The sequence below is a fragment of the Gorilla gorilla genome, chromosome 5 (assembly GCF_029281585.2).
Source record: "Gorilla gorilla gorilla isolate KB3781 chromosome 5, NHGRI_mGorGor1-v2.1_pri, whole genome shotgun sequence".
In the NCBI taxonomy this organism is placed as follows: domain Eukaryota; kingdom Metazoa; phylum Chordata; class Mammalia; order Primates; family Hominidae; genus Gorilla; species Gorilla gorilla.
In genome coordinates, this window is record NC_073229.2 from 150,238,101 (window position 1) to 150,257,563 (window position 19,463).

Sequence of the window (19,463 nt, forward strand, 5' to 3'; positions counted from 1 at the left end):
TAGATCCTTGAGGAATCGCCACACTGTCTTCCACGATGGTTGAACTAATTTACACTCCTACCAACAGTGTAAGAACTGAAGGAGATAGGGACACCAAAAACCCATCAAAAAATCAATGAATCCAGGAGCTGGTTTTTTGAAAACATTAACAAAATAAATAGACTGCTAGCCAGACTAATAAGAAGAAAAGAGAGAAGAATCAAATAGACACAATAAAAAATGATAAAGAGGATATCTCAGCTGATCCCACAGAAATACAAACTACCATCTGAGAATACTGTAAGCATCTCTATGCAAATAAACTGGAAAATCTTGAAGAAATGGATAAATTCCTGGACATATACATCCCCAGTGGTATTTCAAAAGGATAGGGCCCACGGAGATGACTGAGCTGGCTGGATTTTGTTACTGTACCTCTATACCTCAGAGAGGCCTAGGAGCCTGCCTTGGGTTTTGAGATTATTCTCTTGTATTCCCCTGGAGACTGAATCGAAGAATGAATTGGCTCCTTGCACCTCTTCTCTCTCTCTCTCTCTCTCTACTTATCTTTTTTTTTTTTTTGTAGAGACAGGTTCTTGCAATGTTACCCAGGCTGGTCTCAGAATCCTGACCTCAAGTGATCTTTCTGCCTTGGCCTCCCAAAGTGCTAGGTTAACAGGCATGAGCCACTGCACCCAGCCTACCTCTACTCTTTATTGGGACACTTAGTCTCCCTGTCAATGCCCAGGAGTTGGAACAAATAACAGCTTTACTATAAACTGAGTTAGTTACTAGATTTCTGAGTTTCTATCCTCTCTAAGATTCTGGACCCTGAAAGATCCCAGAGTTGGTGCATGCCAAGAGCAAATCACACTGTTCAGGGTGATCCTCCTTACTCTCCTGATATACTTTGGACTGGGCATTATTTGGCTAAAAGGAGTATCTGTGGCAGCTTTTATAAACAGAACAAAAGCATGACCAGCAAGAAAAGCAGTTCATGGAAGGCAGAGGCTGGGAGTGAGAGATTCACTTAGCTGCAGTACTTATATTAATCATTATTAGTATATGCTAAGTATCTGACATTGTGATAAGTGCATTTTATGTGACCTTTAATCTTCATAACCATTTTATGTCCTAGGAATTATTATATCAATTTTGTAGATGAAGAAATGGAAATTCACAAAGCTTAAGCAACTTGAGGTGTTTAATAGTGAGTAATATGGAGGTGGGATTTGAACCTATATCTGACTGATGAGATCTGTGCTTCTGACCGTTTTACTCTACTATCAATAGCAATTGGCTTTCATCTCCTCTAGACAGTAAGTACGTTTCTCTAGGATAAAGACCCTGGCCCATTCATCTCAATGTCTAATCATAGTGTCTGGTTGAATGAAATTAAATCCTCCTTCACAAAACCCTGAGGCTTTCATTGGCATGGAACTGCATGTCACCACGTCCAAAAACAGCTCTGAGGAAATACTCAGAAAATTTATCTGGAGGAAAAGAAGGATAAAAATCATGGTCAATGGAAACGTGGGCAAGAACTGTTTCTGCAGACCATGATGTTGTCACTAGTCTGCTATGCTCCAGCATTCTAGTGAACATGAACTGTCAAGAACCATCAAGAACCAGAGAAAGAGTATATAAACCCCATGGATTTACCTGAAAAGCACAGGAACTTTTCCTCTATGAGCAGGTTCTGTTTTATTCTTCCTTTCTTCATGCGGTGGACCTGGTTGCAGGATTTTTATTAGACTTTTTCAATTCAGAATTTTAGGTCAAGAACTCAAATGTCAACATTGAGGAATGTTTTCTCGTAAGTGATAGCTGCTCTATTACAGTCTCTAAAAATAATGTTTCGCCTCAGAATCTGACATCCGCTGTTTCTTTTTAAATTTTATCTTATCACGGGCTCTCTGGCTCAAGCTGTCCACCAGAGAAGTGAAAGGCCAGAGGGGCCTTGCAGTACCCCCACCTCTCCTTCAGGCAACTCAGACCAAGTGTAGTCTAAGAGCCCTGTTGACTCTGCCCTCTCTCCAGAGAGAATAGTCCATTCACGAATGGCTCCATCACTCAGTGCGTATGTGACACAATGCAGATCAAAGGGCGTCACAGCACCCAGAGAGTCTGGGTTGGCCCTGCTCACAGGATGTGGCTAGTCACTGCTGGAGGTGAGGACAAGGCCTGGGCTCTGTCCAGAAGGCACACAATAGCTGAGTTTCAAAGTTTCTTCTTTTTTCTTTTGATTGAGAAATGAATCCCCCAACCCTGATGACAGAACAGTGCCCCATGTGAAGGGCTAGGGGTAAGTCACTATATTAGATTTCTGAGTCTTGCAGCATTTTGAGAACACAACATAGACTTCTTGTTGTTTGCTTTTAGATCAGAGAACAAATGCATTGTTTATGTAGTTTCTGTGCTCAGGGATATGGGATCACTGGCATGAGTGAAATACACAAAACTTATTGGAGTGGGCAGTTTCAACTTCCTTCCCCATCAAATCTTTCTAAGAGTTGCCAAAAGGCAAGTGGTTTCCAGGAACTGGAAGTGCTGGTGAGAAGTACAGTGGCTAAAAGAGGGCCCGCATAACAGAAGGGGAGAATCACAGATCCCCACGGGAGCAGAGTCTCAGTCCTCCTGTACTTGGCTATTCAAAGTGTTGGCTATGGACCAGCACATCTGAAGCCCCGGAGCTTTTTAGGAATGCAGGATCTCAGGCCCCACATCAGACCTGCCAAAGCAGAATCTTTATTTTAACAAGATGCCGGGGTGATTTCTATGGATGTTACAATCTGGGAAATATGGTTCCCAACTCAAAACAAGATACCACACATGCTACAGCTGTTGTCTGCTGGCAGAGAAGAAAGATAGCTAAAGTCATTAATATAGTTCTTAAACTTTTGTTATTTAGGTGAATTATTTGTTTATTTAAAGTAAAATGGCCTGCTTTCTCTGAAATCATTTGTCTTGCCTCTCAGTAAATTGCTGTTTTAAATTCACAGGCTTCCTTACTTTCTACTTGCATGACAGTTTTCAGAATGAATTAAGGATCAGTCAATTTTTTTTTTTTTTTTTTTTTTAGCTATTAATACCTGTAAACAGTTCAATCTGACATTAGAAAATACTGACTGTTGCTGTTATCTGCCCAGGTGCCTATTTCTCCTTCATTTGGTAATGGCACCTTCCTCGTCAGAAGCCAGCAGGCTGGTGGAGCTGTCTCATATAGTCCTCTCTCCTCCGATGGCCCCTCCAAAGTGAGGTTAACTGGACACCCTCTGATGAAGCTCATTTGCTGTAGCATGCTAGCTGAAAGGACCATTTCCTGCCTCAATCCCAGAGCTTCTGGATCACCATCCTGCCCAAGACCTGGCTCTTCAGCTTTTCCTTTATGCTAGCCTATATCCAGTCTTTTTCAGTTTTGAGACAGGATCTCCTTCTCTCACCCAGGCTGGAGGGCAGTGGCATCATCACAGCTCACTGCAACCTCTACTTCCTTGGCTCAATGGATCCCACCTCAGCCTCTTGAATAGCTGGGACTACAGGTGCACGCTGCCACGCTTGGCTAATTTTTGTATTTTCTATTTTTTTTGATAGAGATGAGGTTTTACTATGTTAGGCTTGTCTCTAACTCCTGGCCTCAAGAGATCCGTCCACCTTGGCAGCCCAAAGTGCTGCGATTACAGGTGTGAGCCACCATGCCTGGCCAATATTTTTCATTTTTATTTGCCTAAGGCAACCAGGATCTCTTTCTGTTGATTCAAACCAAAGAATCGTAGCTGAGCAAAGGAATCGAAATATAGTTCATGTTGTGGAAAAATACCAATTTTGTTCTTAAGGCATAGAGGGAGGACACTTTTGAATCACTACAACTTTACACTTTGTGATTGTTCCAATTTTATTTACAGGTTTTCTCCCTTGCCTTGAGGTACTTTATTGTAATATGTATATATCTGTGAAAAGACTAATATTGATTAATAATCATCAGGATATAGGTAGCCTACTTTCGTGGCAACTTCAAACTTAACTTTGGTGTGGTTTTATTTTAGCTTTTAAACCTAGGACTTAGGTCTTCAGGTGCTCTTAGAACATCCAAGTGAGTTGAAAATTGGCCCCAAATCAAATAGAACACATGAATGAATAACTTATCAATCTATCATATGGAAAATAGCAATGTTAATACAGGCTAATCCACTTAATGACTGTCAAAAGATATTACTTAGTTGACAGGTTTTTAGTTTTATTATTCATAGAGCGGCATAAAAATTCACACCTTTCCCGTAAATGTGTTTCTTTATTTTTTATTAGTGAATGTAAAGGACTGAAGCTGATATAAATTTGCTAAATGAATAAATAATACTGCCTTATAAAAAATAAATTGAATCAAGCCTCAAGAACAACTAACATATGGCTCCTATCCTGTTTTCAAAATGCCTTTGGAAAAGGATGGCAATGGATTCTGGTGAAACACTGGCTGATTTAATATCCTGTATCATCAGTACTCTTCAGCCATTAAACAATATCATAAATTAATATTTATTGGACATGTTTCATAATAGATAAATAATAAAGGGTATATATCATGTGATCACATTTTATAATCCGTTATTTATAATAATGTTACATATAAGTGAAAGTATTCCAATGTCATATAGTTATCTCTGAGTAGTTTTGCTTTATTTTATTTTATTAACTTGTTTATTTCATTCTAGTGATATGTATTTTATGATTTTTCTATCAGATACATTTTGCTTTTATAACATGAAAAAAGGAAAAGGCTATTTTTGGTTCAAAATACGGACTCAGTGGGCTTTGTGCATCAATTAATATGAGAAGATATGTTAAAGTTTAGATATCCAGACTATACCATGTTGTACCATGCAGAGTAGTATAGAAAAACTAAATTTCCCTAAGAATGTGGGAAAAGTCTTACTAGGTTTTATTTTTAATTAACCAAATTCAATGGAACTTAAATTAAGAAAATGTTTCTGTAACAGTTCTGTTTGATTTTGTGAAGAGATCTTACAGTTGGAGATTTTTTTCTAAAAGGATAAGTTAAACTTTGTGTTACAACAGACATTTCTACTTTCTAGACCAGAGCTTCTCAAATGTTAATGTGCAGACGAATCCCCTGGGGATCTTGTGAAATTACAGATGGGTCTGAGGTGAAGCCTGAGATTCTCTGTTTCCGTCATGCTTGGAGGTGAAGCCAGCTGCTGCTGATTCATGGGCCATGCTTTGAGAGGCAAGGGTCTCTAGACAGAAGTTGTCATTCCTAATGACTTTGTAAATCACTCTGAGCCATGGAAAAATAAACAATCAGTGAGCAAAAGCTTTTACAGCCCAGGGTAGAAATCTGGGAGGATCCGAGACTTCTGGGTCTGAAGCTTGAATGTGTCATCAGAGTGGGACTGGGGTCGGAGATCTAGGAGCAAGAGTGAGGCATGGGATGTTGGATCAAAACAGGGAAGTGGGCCGAGGAAGGACCACAGGAGGAGCAAGGCCATGTCACTGATGTGGCTGTGTCCTACAATATGATTTGGCATCTTACATTTCTGAAGCTGCCATTGCAGGGTTCCTTCAGTCAGTGGATTAGAAGGAGCTAGAGGTTGGCAACCTTTGGTGAGGAGAAGTTAGGAGAATGGTAGGCTCGTGAGCACTGGGGGAGAGAGGGAGAAGATGGGGGTGAGCTCTGAGTGTTGGTTCTGACTCATGAGCAAAGATGGGCATGGGGTGGAGGGAGAAAGCGCACATGCAACAATTTGGGACCCTTGACCTCTGATGTGTCTGAGGGCAGCCCACATGTCTCTGAAAATCTGCCTGTGAGCTGACCGATACCGTGGATTAAACCACAGCTCTGTGGACCCCTTTAAGCACTTGTAAACAGCTCCAGAAGGATTAGTACCTTCTATTCTCAAAATAGGATTCAAATAAATGTAATACACAGCTGCTGGGGTAGCCAAGAGCCTTGGGCTCCTGGATTGAGGCTGTGTAAGGGTAAGTGAGGCAGGAGCTATTAGATCACATTTCCTGACTGACTTGCATTCTGAACTGGAAAGACAGTCTCACAGGAAAAAATTAATTTGCCTCCAAGATAAAAAAAAAAAGTCACCACGAAAGATTAGAGACAATTTTGAAACTGTATTTAATAACCATGACAATTTATGGCAAGATAAAAACGCCCAAACCATAAAGTGCAAATACCAGGTCAGACACAGGGTTTCTGTAGGCCAAAAAAAAATCATGTAAGTTAGGCCCAGATTCATTGAAAAGGAAGGAGACAGCTCTTAGGCTGCAGATTTATCCTAAGGTCAATGTTTACTTTAAAAATCTGTGATAATTTGTTCCACCCAGAGGTGGTTTTTGTCTTATGTTCCACATCTTAATCATTTGTTTAGCAGCCTTGTTTTATGTTTGTTTAGTTAGAACCTTCTGGTGTGGAGCAAGGATCATTAAAAAGTATAATTAGCTGTAATTACTTAATACTAGAACAGAAACTGCTTTTACTTTAGATGTGTGAGCTGATCCCCCAGGCAGCGTTGGTGATCCTGCTTTGAGTCTAGGAGCATTTCCATTCACAGCTGAGTCCTTATCAGCAGAAGTGTATAGAGCTACCGGATAATATCTCACTCACAAAACGTGAACCATTTGCCTGTGAAAATGAGAGCTAAAAAACCAGAGAACTGAATATGAAACTTTTTCTTTTATTGTTAGGTACGTAGTTCAACAAGTCTACCTACTAAAAAGGGAATATGTTAGCTAGAGTAGTGTAAAGGAGAGAAGATAATTGGTCAAATAATCTTGTTCTTCTATCACATGTCCACTGCTGGAGAACTCCTGCCACGATGACGAGGCAGGGCTGGAGTGGGGAGCTGAGTCCTGCAGGCTGAGAGGCAACCACAGAGAGCCACGCCTTCAGGCAGCATGTAGGATACCCTCTTCGTGTTTCACTCACTGGTAGTGACCTGCATTTGGTGCATCTGGAGATTTCAAACTTCAAAACCTTATAACCTACACTTTAATTCTGGGGAACTGCTGGCTAAAGTTTGTGGTTAAGCAACCTTGGTTCATTTCTTGACTCCTTCATTCATTAATTATTACGATCTTGAGAAAATGACAGTTTCTCTGTGCCTCAATTTTCTTAATTGTGAAATGGGAATAATAGAAGTACTTATCTCCTAGGATTGTGGGAAGTATTATAAAATGAATACTTGCAAAGTATTTAAAACAGTGCCTGATACATAGCAAGTACTCAATAGATAATAACAGAAATTATATTATTACTATTCTTTAGCTGTATAGTCTTGGGCAAGTTGCTTTGTTTCTCTGATGTTGTCCTTCAGATGAGATTGGGAGCGTTCAGGGTGGTATGACTGTAGACTGAAGTTGTCCTTCACGTGTACAATGAAAATAATAGTACCTATCGTGAATTTATCATGATCATAAAAGGACAGTTGCTGAGACAGATGCTCAGACTATAGAAAACCGGAGCTCAAATGCTGCTAGACAAAGTTGGGAATATCCTCGGTGCCTGCATAGCTATTTACATTTGCATGGGAGCAGAGGCTTCTTAGGGAAAGGCACTAGGGTTCAGACCCTTTCCTTTGTTTGACAGTTGGAGGGAGCAATGATCAAGGCTGGATTGTGAAAGTAGGGGAGCAAGGAAACCCTCTAGAAGAAACTCACTTTGAGCGCCAGGACCAAAGCTGACCTCTGCCTCCAGGCCAGGATGTGGCTGGATCCTGTGGGGTCAGAACTCATCCTGTCTGGGCCTGGCTGTGAGTGAATCACAAGTCCAGGCCCTTTGGGTGTGGCCTTACATGGACTGTCACTCAGTTTGGGCTGCCATAACAGAATACTATGGACCAAGTGACATCAACAACAAATACCCATTCCTTACCGTTCTAGAAGCTGGATGTCCAAGATCAGGATGCCAGCATGGCTGAGTTCTTGGGAAGGGCACTCTTTGTTATGTCCTCATATGGCCTTTCTTGGTGCATGTATGTATGTCGAGAGGGAAGATGGGAGAGGGAGCTCTAACCTGTTTCTCTTCTCACAGGGACGCTAATCCTATCATGGGGGCCCCACCCTCATGACCTCATTTAACTCTCAAAAGCCCCACCTCTGAAACCATCCCATTGGGGGTTGGGGTTTTAACATAAATTCTGGGGAGACACAATTATGTAGTCTGTAACACGGGCTGAGTTATAACCCTGTAGTCAGGATACTCCATTCCTTTGCCTAGAGATGCTTGTAAGCCCTAGGTGAATTGTTACACTTGTCCTGAGGGCAGGGCAGTGGACAAGTCACATGGCTTATCAGTGATGAGGCTTGGGGGGTGCCATCCACCCAGCCAGCCAGGACATTGGTGTTTGGATTTTAGCCACAGTGAAAAACAAGGGTGAATTGCTTAATGGCTGCAATGCTGGGCAACTGACCAACTTCATTCATGACTTAAAAAAAAAAAAAAAAATAAGGCCCGGGCACAGTGGCTCACGCCTGTAATCCCAGCACTTCTGTAGGCCGAGGCAGGCGGATCATGAGGTCAGGAGTTTGAGACCAGCCTGACCAACATGGTGAAACGCTGTCTCTAATAAAAATACAAAAGTTAGCCAGTTATGGTGGTGTGCGCCTGTAATCACAGCTATTCAGGAGGCTGAGGCAGGAGAATTGCTGCCGAGACTGTGCCATTGCACTCCAGCCTGGGCGACAGAGTGAGACTCCTTCTCAAAAAAAAAAAAAAAAAAAGTTGTTTTGCCAGTAAATTGCATAAAATATGCCTATTGCTCAATAAATTGTCACAAAGTTAACCTCATGTAATCACCACTTAGATCAAGAAATAGAATACAGTATTGCCAAAGTGCTACTTCAGAATCACCTCTGTGCCTTTTAAGTGTAAGCAATATCTTGACTTTTAGATAATCCTTCATTGCTTACCCATATAGTTTTACCACTTAAGATGGCATCTTCAAACAGAGTTTAGCTGCTTATTTTGCTCAACAGTTTTGAAGATTCATTTATATTGTTGCTTCTAGCTGAAGTTTGTTCATGTTCTTTGTTGTGTGGGATTTTACTGTGTGACTATACTGTAGTTTAAGATTTGTATCCATTCTAGTGATGATGGACATTTACATTTTTCTAGTTTTTGGCATTCATGAATAATATTGCTGTAAACATTCTTTTACATGTTTCCTGGTGAACATACATGTGCATTTGGTTGGGTTGATACCTCAGAATTTACTTGTTAGATCATACATAAAGTATCTCTATTTTCTACTTTAATGAATTATGCCAAATTATTTTCCAAAGTGGTTGTGCCAATTTACACTCCCATCAGGAGTGGTTAAGAGTTTTAATTGCTCCACATTCTGACTGACGCAATCTTTAAATTTTGTTCATTTGAGTAGGTAGGTGTACACTACTTTTGCTTGTGTTTTTTAAAAATAATAGCTTTAATAAGATACTGTTTCCATGCCATACAATTCATGCATTTAAAATGTACAACTCTTTAGCATGTTAGTTTTTATCATATCCACAGAATTGTGTAATCATCACTTACTGCTTATAATTTTTATTTTTCTGACTCCTAATGATGAGAACCTCTTCCCATGTGTATAGATCATTTGGATTTCTTCTTATGTGATGTGTCTTTTAAAGTCTTTGGCTCATTTTTCTATTGGATTGTCCATCATTTTTTATTGTTTCATAAGAGTTTTTAAAAAATATTCTGCATATGAGCCTTTCTTCTACTTGTATTATAGCTTTTTACTCATTTAATAATACTGTCTGGTAAGCAGAAGTTTTCATTTTTGTGGCAGTTAAACATTATTTTTCCTTTATGGTGAGAACCTTTTTGTGTTTTGTTTAAGAAATACTGTATTCTCTTGACTCAGGTCGTGAAGTTATATATAATCTCCTATGTTATCTTCTAGGAAGTTTGTTGTTTTGCCTTTCAGGTTTATTTAGATCTGTGGTTCATTTGGAGGTAATTTTAATGTGTGGTGTGAGTTAGGGATGTCAACATCATCTATGTCCCACTGCTTGGCAGTGCCATCTTTGGCATAAGTCATTATCAGTTTATGCATGGGTCTGTTTTAAGGCTTTGTTTCTTATTCCATCAATACAATAGTACATCTTTGTGCCAATACCACATTGTTTTAATCATTGTAACTTTAGATGTGATTTGATATTTTATATCTGTCTAGGCAAGTCATCCTACCTTTTCTTATTTTTCCTTTTCATTCAAGAGCGTATCGGCTATTCTTAACTCTTTGCATTTTCCTATAAATTTTAAAACCAAGTCCCACAAAATATGTTTGAATTTCGACTTTCTGTATCCATCTTTTTTTCTTTCCGTTTTTTTACTAAGTGAATCCCAAAAAGATTATTTCTTCTTACTTAGTGAGTGACAATATGCCCGGTCTACCAAGTTCAGGTGCACTCTAGAAATGATGGCTGTAACAGAAGTCTGGCATTGGTTTTTGTAGGAACTAACCTTTGGGCCAGCAGTTGTCCAGGCTTGAAAGCCATCTGCTCTTTATAATTTAGGGTACCAGGGTATACACCTTGAAGCTGAGGAAATCCAATCATTTTGGTTCCATGATGATTGAAGGAATGAAGCCCCAAACAATACCAAGTCACAGAAGATGCTCAGTAAATAACTGACCTCCTTCCGTTCCTTGGCTTTGCCTTAACCACCTGTAAGGCTGTGCTTGACTAAGCACACAGCTGAACCAGGCCATAAATGTTGGGCCACATGCTACAACAGCAGTAGACCAATGGCTTTGGAGTTTGTGATCAGGGAAAGGAAATTCTTTTGGCTCTGCCATGTTGTCCATGATGCCAAGGAGACAAAGCTGTGAACACCACCAGAACAAATGTCTATTGACTGTGCCCTGCATTAGCTTTACTGTTTCTGGGAAAATTCTGAAAATATCCCCAAAGCAATAATCATTTTGGTGTCTCTGGTTTCTATCTCGTTTTCTTTTCTTTTTTTTTTCTTTCTTTTTCTTTATTATTATTATTTTTTAATGAAGTCAGCTTCTCAAACAAAACAACAAAACTCCAACACTGAATTATGCCTGGTTTTGCTGTCAGACCCTTGTCCGAGCCATGCACTTGGAAACAGTCATCAAGCTGGGAAGCTGCGTGTTATCCTAACTCCCCTTTGTTAACAGCTTCATGTTGGCGCCTCTCCAGTTGCTGCCGCCAGCAGAGTGTTTCTGTTTTCAGACCATGTCATCTGGGACTTGCCAGCCTTCAGAGGCATCATCTTCTCTGGTTATTGGAGACTTTGAAGGAACACTTTTCCTTTTGTTTTTCAAGACAGTAACTGTGGATATGATGTGAGAGGTTGACAGTAGTGATACCTTTGGTTTCTGTAGATGAAGGTTTTTTTTTTTTTTTTAGGTTTATTGAAAGAAATGAGAATCTGTCAGCAGAAATGTCCTTTAAAATCACCCTTACTTTTGAAGGGTCACATAGAAGAGTTAAGATATGGCTACTTTCCAACTGGTCTCCCGGGGAGGGTTTGGAGCAGTTAGAGGGTCCTGTGAAAGCAGAATGACATGAATCAAAATAAAACCAAACATACAAATGACACATTAAGTAGTAGCCATGGGCTACCTTTCCTTTTCTGATTTCTCTGGATAGAAACTAAATGCAGGAAAGAGATAAGTATCTGGAGACAGTGCTTGAGGTGTGCTTCCCATCAGAGAACCAAGGAATTTTCACTTTTTGGCTTTCTTTCTGGGACTCCCATATCAGGATCAAGAGACTAGTTGGTTCCTATAGTGGTTTCCGGTTTGCTGTGAGTGGTGAGAGTTCAGAGAACTTCGGCAGTGTGCTAGACTTGACTTTGCAGCACAGACACCCTCTTCTCTTCTTGTCTTTCGTTTTGCCCCCTCCCATATACCTGCTACTCTCACACATTTCTCTTTCTCCAAACTTGAATAAAAATGACTCTCAGATTTTACATTCATCCTAAGGGAGAAATATTTGCAAAATCAGATGGACTCATGAGATCAGAAACCTGAAATGAAGAAATAAAACTCCATAGGCAGAATTCCAGGAATCATCCCGTTAGTGGGAGGGTTTTGAGTGGTTTTCTCTCCTTCCCTCTCTTTTCTTCTGCCTTTCTTTCATATCAAAAAGTCACAGACCTACTACTTATTCTCCAGAAATGTACATCTAGTTAATGACAACATCCTACATAAACCAAATGTGAGCAATAATGAGAATATAATAGCACCATGTATTCAGCATTTACTGAAACAATGTGCCAAGCAACTTAAATATGTCATCTCATTTAATTCTGAAAATAACAATTCTATGATGTCAGTAGTAGTATTCACCATATTTTTACAGATGGGGAAACTGAGGTTTACAGAGATTAAGAGCTTGCCCAACAGCACACACTTACCAAGTGAAGAGTCAGACTGGTCTGACTCCCAGCCACGACGCCATTCGCTGTGCCTGGCAGGCCACAGTGATTTTGACTGTAGGAGAAGGAAAGAAAAGGTCAGTGAGGAAGGCTTTTCGGAGTTGGTGGGACCTGAGCTGGTCATGACGAACATGTGGAAGAAGGGAGCAAGTGAGTGTCATGTATGGCCTTCTTACGCCCTCAACTCTGATCAGTTCTTTCCTTCAGAAGTAACAGTTCTTCTCTTTCCACACGTGAGCCTTTGGAGTGCAGTAGTTTTCCACTCTCAGTGAAAACTGGTTATCATTAATCACTGTATGCAGCCCTGTTTCCTTGGGGGGGTGGGGGTGCGTCTTTTGGATGCTGATAAATCTTTCTAATTAGCTGTAAAAATCATGAAAAAGTCGACGTCGTGTTTTAATCATAAACCACTTGGGCCATTGGCATTCATGTCCTGGCTTGAATTCTTTTTATTTTTATTTTTTTGTTTACCAAATTGCTTTGAGTTTATGACATTTTTAGTAGATCTCCTGTAAGTCCACAGAGCTTGGGATTATAAAAGCTATAAATTGTTTTCAGTAACTCAATCAGAGAAAAGCAAAGCAAAAACAAAAACAAAAACAAAAGGCATTGACACATTGTCAGTGGTTTATTTTCCCATGTGTTGGTGGAATATTAAAGATCTTTAAGATCTTTTTAGATAATTCAATGCAGGCCTGGTTCTAAGAATATAAGCTGGCACGATGATCAGTGAGAGAGTAAATGGGTTTGCTTTTTTTTTTTTTCCTCTCAGGAGCTAAAGTGAACTCTTCCAAGAATTGGGAAGAAGAATGTGGGATTAGAAGTCACACTACAATTGTCCTTTAGCATTGAGTTGTAGTGTCAGAACAGTTTCAGAAAATCAAATCTCAGCTAAAATCTCCTCCATGTCATGGTATATCAATGATACTCAAACTTTAACATGGATCAGAATCATCTCGAGGGTTCTTTACAACACAGATAGCTATGCCCCAGCTCAGAGTATCAGAGTTAGTAGGTCTTGGATGGAGCCAGAGATTTGCATTTCTGACAACTTCTCAGATGATGCTGATGCTGCTGCCACCAAATTTTGAGGGTCTGACTTCAATCTGAGCTCAGTGCTAACTAGCTGTGTGATTGAGCACTTCATGGCTCTGTCTCCTTGAATCACTTGCACCTAGTTCAGAGCAGGTTTAGAAACCACTGAGAGCCACTGTGATATAGTTAACAGCATCTACTAGGATCCCAGCTGACAAAAATATTTACTCAATGTTCCTTCCAGTTTGAGTAGGATTTGCTTTTCCTGAAAAATTGGTGGGCATTTTCTATTTCTAGGGAGCTCTGAAGTTGAACTAATGCTGCCCTTTAGCATAAGGTCATAGAACACATGCTTCTGAGTCTGATCCTCATATGAATGTAAAAGCCCCAACATTGAGCGCAGCATATTGTGGTTTGATATTTTCTTTCAGCACTTGTATTATGAAAGGAAATCGGTGTTATTTCTGCAAATCCCATGCTTGTGTTCTTATCTTTGTGGATTCCACAGCACCTAACAGAATGTCTTGAGTATGGTAGGTGTTCAAAAAATGCTTACTGAGTTGAAAATTACAACTTAAACTTGATACCAAGAGCTCGTCTGTAAAATAGCATATATTGAGTATATAAAAATAATCAGAACAATTACATTTTATATGTGTATCTTAGTTCAGTTCAGGCTGCTATAACAATATCGCATACTGGGTAGCTTAAATAACACAAATTTATTCCTCACAGTTCTGGAGGCTGGAAAGTCCAAGATCTAGGTGCCAGCAGATCTGGTTTATGGTGACAACCTTCTTCCTGGCTTGCAGATGTGTCTTATTGTATCCTCACATGGCAGAGAGCAGAGATCCTCTCTCTTATGTTTCTTCTTATAAGGACACTAATTCCATTCATGAATGTTCCACCCTCATGATCTAATTACCTCCCAAAGACCCTCACCTTCAAAACCATCACAGTTGGAATTCAGACTTCAACATATGGATTTTGGTTGGGGGACACAAACATTCGGTCCATAGCAGTGTGTCTTAGGATTTCAACAGAGTTGGAAAACAAATATTTGTCTTCTTTAATCTTCACAAAAGTTACATGAAATGATGCAATCTTTGGGATTCAGATTATGGAAGATCCTACTTGAATTTTAGTGATCCCCTGACCAAGATTTCTAGGAGCAACTTTCTAGCACTATGCCTCTGTGAAAGGCATTTTCCCTGTAGTTATCAATGGCCAGGTGTCAAATGCAATTGGAAATGCAGCTTTATATTATAGCAGATACACTGTGAGCCCAAGTTGAGTACCACTACAGATGGAGCATTGTCCACTCTGAGCCCAGGAGAATGAGTGCACTCCTACAGTCTCTGCTGTCCTTATGACTACTACAATGAGAGACTACCAAAAAGAGAGAGACTATTGAACTCTTTTCTCTTGGAAAATACAGTCTAAATCATTGAATGCAGCACGCCAAATACATATTGATAATTCCATTTTTAATTTTTAAGTGTCAGGGAAAATTACTTTTTTTTTAACTTAATGGAGTCCGTTAATGGGAAATTATGTGTGACCCACTCTTGTTATCCATTCTCAAACGGATATTTAAATCACAAAGTCACAACATGAAACCACTTTGGAATAGTTACTTACCTAGTAATCAAACAATTCATGTGACATGAATATAAAATTGTTCCTAGTTTTTTTTTTAGTCCTCTATTACAGTCAGTGGATATCAAAAAGTTGACTAGTTATATAGTAAGCCAAGGTACTTTTGTGATTCTTATAAGTATGTTATATTATTTTTCAGTGTCTTAGGGAGGACTCTGTTTATTAGTCTGTTCTCACGCTGCAAATAAAGACATACCCAAGACTGGGTAATTTATAAAGGAAATATGTTTAGTTGACTCACAGTTCAGCATGGCTGGGGAGGCCTCAAAAACTTACAGTCATGGCAGAAGGGGAAGCAAACACCTCCTTCTTCACATGGCAGCAGCAAGGAGAAGCGCCCAGCAAAGGGGGTAAAGCCCCTTATAAAACCATCAAATCTCGTGAGAACTCACTATCATGAGAACAGCATGAGGGTAACCACCTCTAAGATTAAATGACCTCCCACCAGGTCCCTCCCATGACACGTGGGGATTATGGAAACTACAGTTCCAGATGAGATCTGAGTGGGGGCGTAGCCAAACCATATCATTCCAGGAGATTCTTTTGGATATTAATATTAGGAATATCAGTATTTCTCCTTAACAAATAATTTAATAGTGAACAATATGAAACACCGAGGACAATGCTGAGGTATTGTTTCCCTCAGGGATGCCTTCTCCAACTCCTGTATGTGTCTCTGTGTTTAATGCTCTCAAAGCACTTCTTGTTACCCATAACCGCTGGATAGCATTGGACTGAAGCTTTCTTAAGCACAGGGCACAGGTTTTGTTTCTTCTGACAGGAGCATGATATTTGTTGAATAAATAAGTTATATCTAGACTTTTGTCATCAAGGTAGACTTCTTGGGGTAGGTGTGGAAATATCTAAGCTCAAATATTTTAAATAACCACCTAGAGCTAAAAAAAATTACCAAGAAGGCCATTCAAATGGAGAGAAAAGACACTAGGGCCTAGGAGTTAGCTTTTTATTATTTTTGCTAGTTAGGCCATGGGGCAGTGTCTGTTTTTCTACATTCTTAGTGTAAAATATCTTTGTCACGCTTTTTTTCTTAAGAATTTTTTTATGTGTTATTTTCCTCAATCAGACAGAACGTGCATCCAAAATGACAAAGTCTCAATTTTTTATTTCAATGAAACCTATGTAAATAGTAACTTACTTAATTCACCAGAATCCTCAGTGAACTGGATCCTGCCCGCATCAGACTTTAGGGAAAAAAAGGAAATAAAAAGAACAAATAATTAAACAATTATTTTCAAGACTAGCTGTCAGAAAAAAATCTAAAAGTCAGTATTCATTCAGTTCATTTTTTAATTTATTGAAGTATATAAAAATAATTGATTTTCATGATTGTCTTCCGTCTGCACAATTTTTATTAATTTTTAAAAAATAATAGTTGATAGATAAATAATACATTTTAGAAAAGTTCTCATAAGACCTCAAAAAATCATTTTAACATAAGCTGAACATCCTTTTCAGGGTGTCGAGTTTCTGCTATTGTGTTCTAAATGCCAATTAAGTGCTCTGTGTAAGAAAAACACATATTGTCTGCAAATTAATCAGGAAGACACATGCAGGATACCTTGAAACAACTGCTTTTCACTCTCTTATTAAAGGAAAGTGTCAATGTAAAGAAGTCTTTACATTGAAATAACTATGTGAGATCCATAAATAAGGTTTTATTTAACTGCTAGTTCTTATTGCTCTGCAGGGGCTGTGAAATGGCTTGGATTTGTGTCCCCGCCCCAATCTCATGTTGAATTGTAATCCCCAGTGTTGGAGGAGGGGCCTGGTGGGAGGTGATTGGATCATGGGGACGGATTTCCCCCTTGCTATTCTCGTGATAGTGAGTGAGTTCTCATGAGATCTGATTGTTTAAAAGTGTGTAGCAGCCTCCCTCCCCCACTTATCTCTCTTCCCCCTGCTCCAGCCACGTGGTGCTTGCCTGCTTCCCCTTTGCCTTCCTCCATGATTGTAAGTTTCCTGAGGCCTCCGCAGTCATGCTTCCTGTACAGCCTGTGGAACCATGAGCCAATTAAACCTCTTTTCTTTATAAATTATGCAGTCTCAGGTAGATCTTTATAGTAATGTGAGAATGGACTGATACAGGCTGCTGAGAAATGGTAATATTGTAGTGAAGGTAATTACCTCTAGCTGCTGCAACAGACAAATCCCCAAGTTTCCCACTCAAATAAAGTTTATTTTTTGCTCATGTGGGTCCAGTTTGTCCATCCATCTGGACCATAGATTCTCCAAGGTCATGGTTGCAAAGGAGAGGGAAGGTGGAAAAGGCACATGGCCTTTAACTGCCTTAGCCCAGAAGTGACATGTGTCGCTGTGGTTCAGCATATTTGGCCAGATCTAATCACAGGGCCCCAAGGAACTGCAGGGGAGGCTGGGAAATGTATTTTATGAGTATGCATATGGTTAGTGAACATTAACTGCTTCTGCCACTATATTTTTGTCAACTAGAATTGTATGCATCCCCTTTTTCTACTTAGTGTGCTATTAAGGTTAGTAGGTTGTGGGGGGTTGGGGGTGGGAGGTAGGGAGAAACAGGATACAAGGATACGAGTAGTGATGTCTTCTATCTTTTCTAGTAGCAGAACCCACATTTCCTTATGAGAACTGTCTGTCTCCCAATTACAGCTCTTATAGTCTGGCTTGACTGTTCCCTGGGCTGGGCATGTGCCCTATACCTGACCAACCAGAGATCATTGTAGGACAGAAGGGCGGGGCCATATCTGCCTATGTGACAATAATTGTGCCCATATAATGCCATCAGTGAATGTGTCCTTTTGAAAATGAAGAGACCATTGAGCCGAGAGAAAAGAGATAATTTGGATGGCATTGATAGATAGAACCTTTGGATCAAGCACTGCCAGTTCCTATCTTGACTTCCTCAATTATGCCAGCCAGGTATTCCTTTAGTTTGAACTAGGTTGAGTTGGATTTCTGCAATTTGCAAATAAAAAAGATGAGCTAGCGGTTTTCACTCCACAAAACTTCAAAACACCATCCTTTCACTCCTTTGTCTCTAAACTCAAATAACTACCCATTGCCTAAAAAAGTACTGATTATAGCCTCTACCTTTACATGGTAGAATTGTTGCTTTTATGGTACAGTTACCATATAAATAAAAAATGTCTAATGTCCTGTGTGTGTCTCTCCTAACCCTAGTTCAACCATTGTAGAGTTTTTTTAATTAGCAGTCAGCTAATTACTACCTGAATTAAAATGGATTTAATTTTGGCAGCTAATCATTTCCACCTGTGAGGAATCAAATAGAAAAAAAGCTTGTAGAATATTAAGGGAGAGACTCCCCTCTATTCTGATCATCTCCACAAAAACCAGACTATTAGTCAATAGAAGGTTTTGCAAATATCAAAAGTCAATCTGAGTAATGTTTTCTCTGGCCATGGCAGCATAAAGACATAGATCCCACAGCCAGATCCAAACTCTGTGGAGTGTTTCAGGGGATTTGGCTCAGTTACCCTATTTAACCCAACACTTCACAAGAAAAGTCTGAAAGAAGATATGCAATAACTTTCTGGTGACCCAAACTATTGCAACCTCAGTCCCTAAATCACATGACATTTGTTTACTTTCTTTCCAATGGGCTGATTAATTATTTGTCTTTATTTAGTGTTCTAAATCAGGAGCCAAAAGAAGTTGGAGCAGCTGGGGCCAATTTTTACATGTAAAACTAACAGAGCAATTTGGCTGTCTGATGCTGAACTGAAGAGTGACTTTCCTTTAACTTTGTCATCACTACAGCATCCAACCTGCCCTGTTCCAGATGTGCAACAACTGGGCTTTGAAAGAGTGTGACTAGAAAATCAAACAAGGCACGTGGACACACAAAGGAGATAAGAGGCTCCAAGAGATCACGTTCCTTTCTTGTGTAATTTCTTTCATCTAATTCTGTCAACATTTACTGGAAACCTCTATCTGGAACACAGATTACCTCAAGTAATCTGCCTGCCTCAGCCTCCCAAAGAACTGGGACTACAGGCATGAGCCACCACGCCCAGACAATTTATAATCCTAATCAATTATAATCCTAGTGATCATGTTAAAACAACATCTGTTGTCAACCAATCATTGAGTATCTGTTGAGGATATTCTTCGTGCTACATTAAGTGAATGCAGGCAGCATATCCAGTCTCTACCTTTTTCACAACCTAGTTTGGTGAGATAATGTTAGTATAGATTAAGCAATTGTTACTAGTAAAAATCAGTATATTATTAATAATAAGTTGTGTGGCACAGACTAGAACTCTCAGAAAAGAGGCTGCAATCATAAATATGGTGAGAGTCAGAGATCCTTCTGGGCTTTAAAGAAATGCTTAAT

At 39.6% G+C, this 19,463-nt stretch overlaps 1 protein-coding gene across 2 annotated transcripts in view; it reads left to right on the forward strand.

Annotated features, from left to right (window-relative positions):
- TRMT11 (tRNA methyltransferase 11 homolog) overlaps positions 1-18,904 on the forward strand; it is a 91,016-nt gene extending 72,112 nt beyond the window's left edge. The window contains exon 15 of one of the 2 annotated variants that reach the window (XR_008681071.2): positions 18,887-18,904. The gene's annotated coding sequence lies outside the window, so the exon portion shown is untranslated. Of the gene's footprint in view, positions 1-1,117; positions 2,090-18,886 lie in introns of those variants that run through there. The other variant, XR_010134363.1, reaches the window with a different exon arrangement.
- The last annotated feature ends 559 nt before the right edge of the window (positions 18,905-19,463 follow it).